We start from the raw sequence: 8,562 nt of genomic DNA, 5'->3' as shown, positions 1-8,562 counted from the left end.
TATCGCTTTCATCTAGGTAAGCATTCGTGCTCCCTCCTATTCTCATAGTAGAGTTTTTGAGTGTGACTAACCTACGCTTGTTTGATAGTAGCTAGGGGCTAGCGGGACTGGGAGTCTCCCCACCTCCCGTGCAAGAAGAGTGGTGACCCAGCCTGCAGTGGATCATGACGAGCGGTGGATGAAGCAGGCTAGCAGCAGTGCAACCTTCCTTACTGGGGGTTGTGTCTTCCCAACCGATTGTGAGCATGGTGGTAGTGGCGGCGGTGGTGATGGTGATGATCCCTGTGGTGACAGCAGAGATTGGGTCAGAGGTGACCCTCGTGATCCCTCCCCCAATAGTCGCGGAGGAGGAGAGGAGGAAAACTAGGCTCCCTGCCTTGTTCGATGAAGGAGCGCATGGTTCGCCCTCCTGGTCAGTGTTGGAGGGGTCAAGAGGAGGCATGGCTAGGCTGGAGGTAGAACATCGGCCGGCGAGCCATGGAGTCCTGGCGGTGGACATCCCCCTCTCTGGCAAGGAAGATATCAGGGTGGAGCCGCCGGCCATCTAGCCATCCCGGGAGCTGGTGATGATCTGGTTGTCGCATGATACTACGATGGCTGGATCTTCCAACGGGTCAAGGGTGACCCACAAGCTGGTGTGGCCTTGTCCTAGTGAGCCGAGAAAGGCCTAGTTTGTCCTTCGTATCGAGGAGGAGGCGAAGCTTTGGCATCTGCTCTGGGAGGGAGGCCTATCGATGGAGTCTGATCTCGCCCTTACCAAGGCGAGGCTCAAGGAGGCCTTGGAGAGGGTTGAGCTTGTCCATCAGGCCATGATAGTTGACCTACCACATGTTGCAGAGGTAAGTTCTCTACATTTTTGGTGTTGTCCTTGACTCCTTGGCCTTTTAATGGATGCCTTAGTATGCCTGCTTCTTGTCTCATAGGATCTAGAGATAATGTCGATCCGTAAGTCCTGATTTCTTTAGGAGGTGCACTGTCAGATGGACCATGAAGCGACGGTGTCATGGCAGGTTAACAACCTTAGGCACCAGCTGGAGTCTACCCACCGTGAGTCCCAAGACCGAGCGGCCGAGGCGACGGGAGCACGAGCGGTGGAGCTGCGTGTGGTCGAGCGGTCGACTACTACCAAGCAGGAACTTGATGCGGTGAAGGTCCACTTGCAGAGACTGAGGCGGCACTTTAGAAGTCCTTGGATGCTCTATAGGTAGAGTAGAAGGCCTGGTCGGACGCTGAACAAGAAGTGGTTGCGCTCCAAGGGAAGATACTCAGGGCAGAGGACTTGAACGCTTGACTGCTCGAGAGGGTGACCCAGCAAGACGAAGGGCTCTCTATTCTTGAAAGCGCCCACCTTGGTACATACCTATTCCGCCCTTAGTTGATGCCTTGGTTTTTCCTTTCCTTTGCTTTTGAATTTGTTGTCTTTTTCTAGAACTAGGTGGAAAGATCAGTTCTCTGGAGCAGGAGCTGGAGACGGTCAAAGTAGCGGTCGGTCAGGGCATGGAGGTGCTAGCCCAGTCCCTTGAAGAGCGACGTGCTCTAAAGGGGGAGCTTGACTAGATTCGCAACATCGCATAGGTGGTCGTCTCTAAGGTGTTTGGGTCGGGACTGAGCACCAGTACACCTATTGTCCAGCTGGCGGAGGTCCCAAATGAAGTTTGGGCTTTCATCTCCGATGGCATGTTCTATAGGACATCGGCGGTGCTGACCTCAGTGGCAACCCATCACCCCAATCTGGACTTCGCGGCCATCCACAGAGGATATGCCAACGGGTGGAGCATAGATGAAATCCATGCACTGGGGGAGAGTTTGGTGCCATGTGCACAAATGGTGGCTGATCAGGTCGCTGCATAGTGGGTGATGGAGGCTCGCCGTTCGAGCATGGCTGAAGACGTGCGCCTAGAAGATGTCATCCAGCCTATGGAAGGAGTGGAGACCAGGTCAGAGGCAAGCATTGTCCCGCCCCCAATAGAGCCGAACATCATCCCAACTAGAAGCAAGTTGCCTTCATCCTCATCGACTGTGCTATCAGCTGATGCCACTAGGCAGCCATAATAGAGTTTAGAGTAGAAATAGTTAGTTTATGTAAAAGATGAGCTTGTGGGGAAGCCCCCGTGTGAACAATTTTACATTTGTGAATATTTTGAGTTCGTTTTGTGATGAAATCACTTGTGAGGGGAAGTTTGTCCCATCCGCCCTTGTTTTTACCCTTGTGTAGCTTAGTTTCTTGTACTTTCTTTTTCACACCTGCCCATTGACCCATAGGCTACAACCTTAAGAACCCAGGAGTGGCCCGTGAGGCTCAGCTGCTTGTAACCATAGGTTGTGGCAGGGTGTGATCGGTCGAGAGGTTAAAACATAAGTTACGTAGGGTAATCAAACTAACAGAATGCCCTCTCATTTGGGTGACGCCCTTTCACTTGGGCGAAAAGTATTACTCTATGATAGTAAAAAAGGAAGGTGGTATCGCACCCCCATGGAGCCCCCGAGCGACCTAGGCCGAGAGTGCTCGGGCTGGGCTGCTGTAGGAGCAAACATTGAATGGAAAGAAAAGGTATGACCGAGCTTCAGGGGAAGAAAGGACGTAACTGTTTGTTGTTGCATGTGTTGGTTAGAACATTGCCATTGTCATCCTTCAGCTGATAGGCGCCCGATCGGATCACCTCGATCACCATGTACGGTCCTTCCCATTGTGGAGAAAGTTTATGCTTCTCCTTGGTCGACTGGGTCCTTTGGAGAACAAGATCACCGACCTCGAGGATCCTCCCCCTGATTTTTCTTTCATGGTACGTGTAGAGAGTTTGCTGGTAACGAGCGGAGCGGATGACAGTCATCACATGAGCCTCCTTGAGCAGGTCGACCATGTCCTATTGAGCCTCCGTGGCTCAGTCTTGGTCGAAGGCCTTTACTCTTGGGGCACCATGGTCAAGGTCGGAGGGCAACACCGCTTTGACTCCGTATGCGAGGAAGAAAAGGGTGAACCCTGTGGACCAGTTTGGGGTCGTTCTTAGGCTCTAGAGGATCGCTGGGACCTCTACAACCCATCGCTCGGCATACTTTTTGAGTCGGTCGAAGATGTGGGTCTTATGTCCTTGGAGGACAATGCCATTGGCCCGCTCGACCTGACCGTTGGTACGCGGGTGTCTGACTGAGGCCTAATCGATCATGATGCCATATCCATCATAGAAGTCTAGGAACTTCTTCCCGGTGAAGTTTGTCCGGTGGTCGGTGATGATGTAGTTTGGAACACACCAAAATGATAGATGATGTCGAGGAAGAACTTGACCGCCTCTTCTGAGAGGATGTTGGTGATGGGCTTCGCCTCTATCCACTTGGTGAATTTGTCCACCGCTATGAGTAGATGAGTGAAGCCACCTGGGGCCTTTTTGAGGGGTTTGACCATGTCGAGGCCCTAGAGCATGAATGGCCAGGTGATTGGGATGGTCTGAAGCTCCTGTGTTGGCAGATGAGTTTGTTGAGCATAGAACTAGCATCCTTCACACCTGCGAACAACCTCCTCTACATCTCGTAGCATAGTGGGCCAGTAAAACCTTGGCAAAAGGCTTTTCCGACCAGCGACCTTGGGGCCGCATGATGTCCGTAGATGCTGGCATGGACCTCGAGGTGGAGCTATTTCCCTTGCTCGGTCAGGATGCACTTCATGAGTACTCTCGATAGACTTTGCTTGTAAAGTCCATCACCGAGGGCGACAAACATGTTAACGCATCGTGAGATTCATTGTTCTTTAGTCCTTTCCGGTGGGAAAACCTCCTCAAGGAGGTAGGCGAGTAGTGGTGCTCTCCAATTAGCCTGATCGAGTGCCACCATAGCGACATTGGTAGGCGACGTCGTCATGGAGGCACCAAGGTCGAAGCCCCTGAGCACTTGGTCAAGGTCAGGAGGTCAAAGCCCCTAGGTGCTAGATTGGTGTCGAAGTGTGTCTAGATCGGGTCCTCCAAAATGTGGGCAGATGGCTCATGGAGATCATTGATGAAGACCCCATCTAGAGATAGGACCCGCCTGGCAGCCAATTTTGTGAGGAAATCGGCAGCATCGTTGTCCTTTTAGGGTACATGGTGTAGTTCGATCCCTTGGAACTTGCCCTCGAGCATGCGCACCTCCTGGCAATATGCTGCCATGAGAGCGCTCTTACAGGAGGACTGCTTCATGACTTGGTCGATGACTAACTCTGAGTCACCATGGACGTACAGCCATGTAGCGCTGAGCTCAATGGCGATGCAGAGTCCGTTGATGAGGGCTTCAAACTCCGTGGCATTGTTTGAGGCCAAAAAATGAAGACGAATCGTGTAGCGTAGCATGCTCCCATCCGAGGAGATTAGAACCACTCTAGCCCCCGAGCCGGGTGCCATCATTGACCCATCGAAGTACATTGTCCAGCGCTGAGTAGGTCACAGGTGGTACAGGGCTTCAGGCAGCCGAGCTTGTGGATCAAGAACTCAGGTTGTCCCAGAGAGGAACACGCTGATGATGTCCGCGTCAATGACATCAGGAAGGGAGTTGCATCATTTTGAGAACCTAAAGATGTAATTCCATAGGGACTCATTGGGCTCCTACTGGCAGCTCTTGAGGTCCTAGGAATTCCTAGGACGGACATATGTCCCCTAGAAATTACAGACGAAGTCCCTCTTGAGATGGGGAGGAATTTGAGCCATGCTATCAGACGGGAGGAATTTGAGCCATGCTCGAACATGATCCCCCATGTAGATGGGGAGATACTGAATGATGAAGTGGTCATCATCCACTCCTCCAACTTGTTAGGTAAGCCAAAAGTCTTCAAGCCATATATCGGGGTCTGTTTCCTTGGTGTATCTAGCGATGTTGGTGGGTGGTCGGAAGCAATGCGGGAATGGCACTTTCTGGATGCAACGACCAAAGGCCCATGGTCCTAGGCCATCCAAGCTAGGACTTTGGTCGTTTGGTCGGCCACCATGCCTGGGGTGCGTGTCCCCACACTCCTCAATGGTCAGGCCAAGGCCTGTGTCGCCTGCTCTTGCCGCCACTCGATAGGCATCATCATCGTGCCAGGCATGGCGTCGATTGTTGATGATGCTACGAGCGACATGGTTCAGCCCGAGATGTTTGTGCATAGGTGGTTGGTGTGGAGCGGGCACTGGGTCGGGCTATGGTGTAGCCACGACCTCCTGCCCCACTCCTGACAATAGTAGTGGTGAGTGGATGGAGCAATTCGACTAGTGCCACCCCATTCCCTTGGTGGGGCATGAGGCTGTGAGCCAATGTCGCGATGCGGAGCTTTTCACCTATTTTACGATGACGGTCTCCACCAGTGCCTAGAGGTTCTAGTGAATTGCTTGCTCCTAGGGGTTGGCTGGCTCAGGGAGGACGCGCAGAAGCATCACTGCTGCAGTGATGTTGTGGCTAGCCTGAGCAAACTCTAGGGATCATTCCCTCCATCCAGGATGTTGCGCTGGACTTGGCAGGCTTCACCCCAAGCACCTCTTGCCGGTTACGCACACATGGCACTGCGTGCTGCGCTGAGTGCACTAGTGCAGGTGGCGGCTGACTCTGCCACCTTTGTTGTAACTCCTCGTCGTGCTGCTACGCATGCATGAGAGCCTCCGCATGAGGGTACAGAGGGGTGTGAGTCTATAGAGACTTTGCTACCACCGGTGGTTGTCTTGGGGCATCCGCCATAGCGCACTCCCAGGACAGAGGGTGGCTAGATGCCATGACATCGCCGATGCTAGAGCCGTTGATTTTGACCTTGTCATCTATGAGGTCATGAAAGGAGGCGAGAGCATAGCCTGCCATCCCCATAAATTCGGATGTGAGAGGGTGCAGCTCTAGCATCCTTTTGAGCCCCCGTGTGCACACGTCAATGGGGGACGTGAAGCCATAGGGGAACCAGTCATACGTCGGTCGTGGTGAGGACAACGGGGCCCCTCCGGAGAGTCGGCGGAAGGTGTTAAATAGTGAATAAAGAACAATATGTACGTTACTCAACATGGAGTTTGAGCCTAGCATGGTCTTGAAGCAAAACACAGGTGTCTCAATGTTGAGGTCGTCGAGTGGCCTAGGGCCGACGGAGGGCACTCCTCCTCCAGTGGGCGCCAGGACAAGTGCCTCCTCGTGGAGGCGGAGTATGCCGAGCTGGTCAGCGACGAAGTCCAGACTTCCAAAGGGGAAGGTCTAGAGTGGCTTGAAGATGGGAGGAATCCACATCCCAATAGGTGGGAGCGCAAGAAACTCCAGCGAGCTGAAGCGAATCGTATCACTTGAGCCCACCATGCCAAAGATGGTAGAATGATGGGCCATCCAATGACCAAAAGCGTGAATGCAAGGCGTCCTCCCCATGGACATCAGTGGTGAATTAGATGAGCTTATGGGGTGCCAACCCGCTAGACAAACTCACTCCAAACGTCATCCCAAGTAGTGTTCTTCCATGGAATCATCATGTCATAATTTCAGTAGGCGCCTTCACTGGTAGACTTGGTGAGGAGGTTCTCATGGAATTTTAGCACCATGTGTACTAGTGGCTCGAGGAATTGCCGCCCGATGATGGACATCCACAGATGCAGCCATACTCATCCTGGTTCTGCTTCTGATGCCGCATTGAACCTCTTAGCAGACTTGGATAGCTTTGGCTTCACCACATCCTCTAGGAATGATAGCATGGGTGGGAGCTACGGTGGGAGCATCAGCAAGAATAGTACTTGTTCATCTTGCCATGGGTAGTTGATTGTCGATGACCTCCTCAACTCTGCTAGATTTAGGCCGACCACCAACTCTGTTAGCAACGCAGCGTATGGTGATGAGGCAGACCGGTTGTCTAAGAGTATTTCCTTCAGCTTGGTCACAACCTCCATTCACTAAGCGAACATGTGTTGTAGCATCGGGACCAACTCCTCGCACGCGTTGTTCACAAGGGAGCAGTTCATGTAGTCTCCTGGATTCTTAGTCTTCAATCTATGTACCGCCTGATAAGCTCATCTAAGTTTACCTTGGCCTGACTGTTCTTCTGCCTTCTTTGGGATTTGATGACCTCGCCGGAATAAAGAGGATTCCAAGAACTTCCCACCTAAATAGGATGGCCAGGTTGCTGTGCTAGACGATGAAATAGGTTTGTTGGTTGTCTAGACAGATCTGTCAGTGCAGTCAGTGCCCAAACCCACGCACCAGTGGCATAGTCATCCCTTGATGTAGTTGATGTCCCCTTGATGGTGCTTGCCTAGGCCATGGCCACCGTTGTATCCCCAGCGTTTCATCATTTTCCACACCGCTATGTTCTCGAAAAGGGATGGTGGCGTCAAAGTGCCTTCCATTGAGGTAAGTGTTGTCCAATGGATGGAAGATGACTCCAAGTAGGACTGCAGATCTAGAATGCCCCCAAAACAAATTTGATTGGTTGATTGTAATCCATACCTATGGCTACCATGGAGCTAGAGATAGCCTCTGGTCCTATCGGTGTGAAAAGTGACCAACAAGTAAATATTTGTAGTTTTGCCATGTGTTGTGATCGGATGTGGCCTAGCACTCAATGACATAGGATTTATACTAGTTCAGGCAACGTGCCCTATGTCCAGTTTCAGTTGGTCAGAGACTTTATTCCTAAGCCTAGGTGCTCAAAGTTTGTTGTGGGGTTACAAACGAGTAGGAATAAGGAGGGGTGTTAAAGGCCCGATCAGACTCTGAACCGAAGGGCTGATAGTGATGGGGGCTCTAACGTGCGCTAAGTATTGGAGCGTATGCTCTGTGTAGCTTTAAAGTTCTAGAGCTGTGGAGCTGTTGGAATGCTTAGGTTCTCTAGAGCCAAAAGAGAGAGTGAGTCAGAAAGAACCTCCTCCGGAGAGGAGGGAGCGCATCCCCTTTTATAGTTGAAGGGGATGGCCTTACAAGTCAGAGAAAGAGAGAATGGATACGTGTGCTACCAAGTCTTGTTGCCCACGCTATCAGGTACGAGACGATCATCGGCACCCACAATACTATTCATGCCCAAATGCATGTGGCAGGCTTTACCGTGTTCATCTGGTATGGAAAATGTTGGCGCCTACAACACTGTAAGGCAAATGTCGGCGCCTACAATACTGTTTGGGTTCTGACATGCCTGGAAGGTTGCATAGTGCCTATCTGGCATGGCCTGGTGGCACCATCTTGTAGGTGCGCAGGGTATGGTAGGGTACGGTCCTTGGTATTGTGGTTTGACTTGAGCACCTTACCTTATCTGCTCCGCCTGATCCCAGGCCCTTACCGAGCGGGCGTCCCCGATCGGTCGGGGAAGAGCTACACATAGAGGTTCGGTGTATTCTTGGTCAGAAAAGGAGGTCAAAGTCAGACGATGTCTCCACCTTGGCTAGGCCTTCTGTTCGGGGATTGGATCATTCTCCTGGCCTATCGTTAGGTATGTGGGCTGGCCAGGGAGGCGCACATTGTCACTATGCCATCTGCTGGGCCAAGCTTTTGCTAAGAAGCGGGCCCATTGGGGACCCTAGGTTTATGAACCTAATAAGTCCCAACAGTGCCGGTGCGCACATAGTCGTTGTTGCCATTGGCATCATCGTAGTTGTACTCCAGTGCCGCCATATACTG

This window comes from Miscanthus floridulus, chromosome 9 (assembly GCF_019320115.1).
Source record: "Miscanthus floridulus cultivar M001 chromosome 9, ASM1932011v1, whole genome shotgun sequence".
Classification (NCBI taxonomy): Eukaryota; Viridiplantae; Streptophyta; class Magnoliopsida; order Poales; family Poaceae; genus Miscanthus; species Miscanthus floridulus.
The sequence above is the reverse complement of the archived record's forward strand: the minus strand, read 5'-3'. Positions refer to the sequence as shown.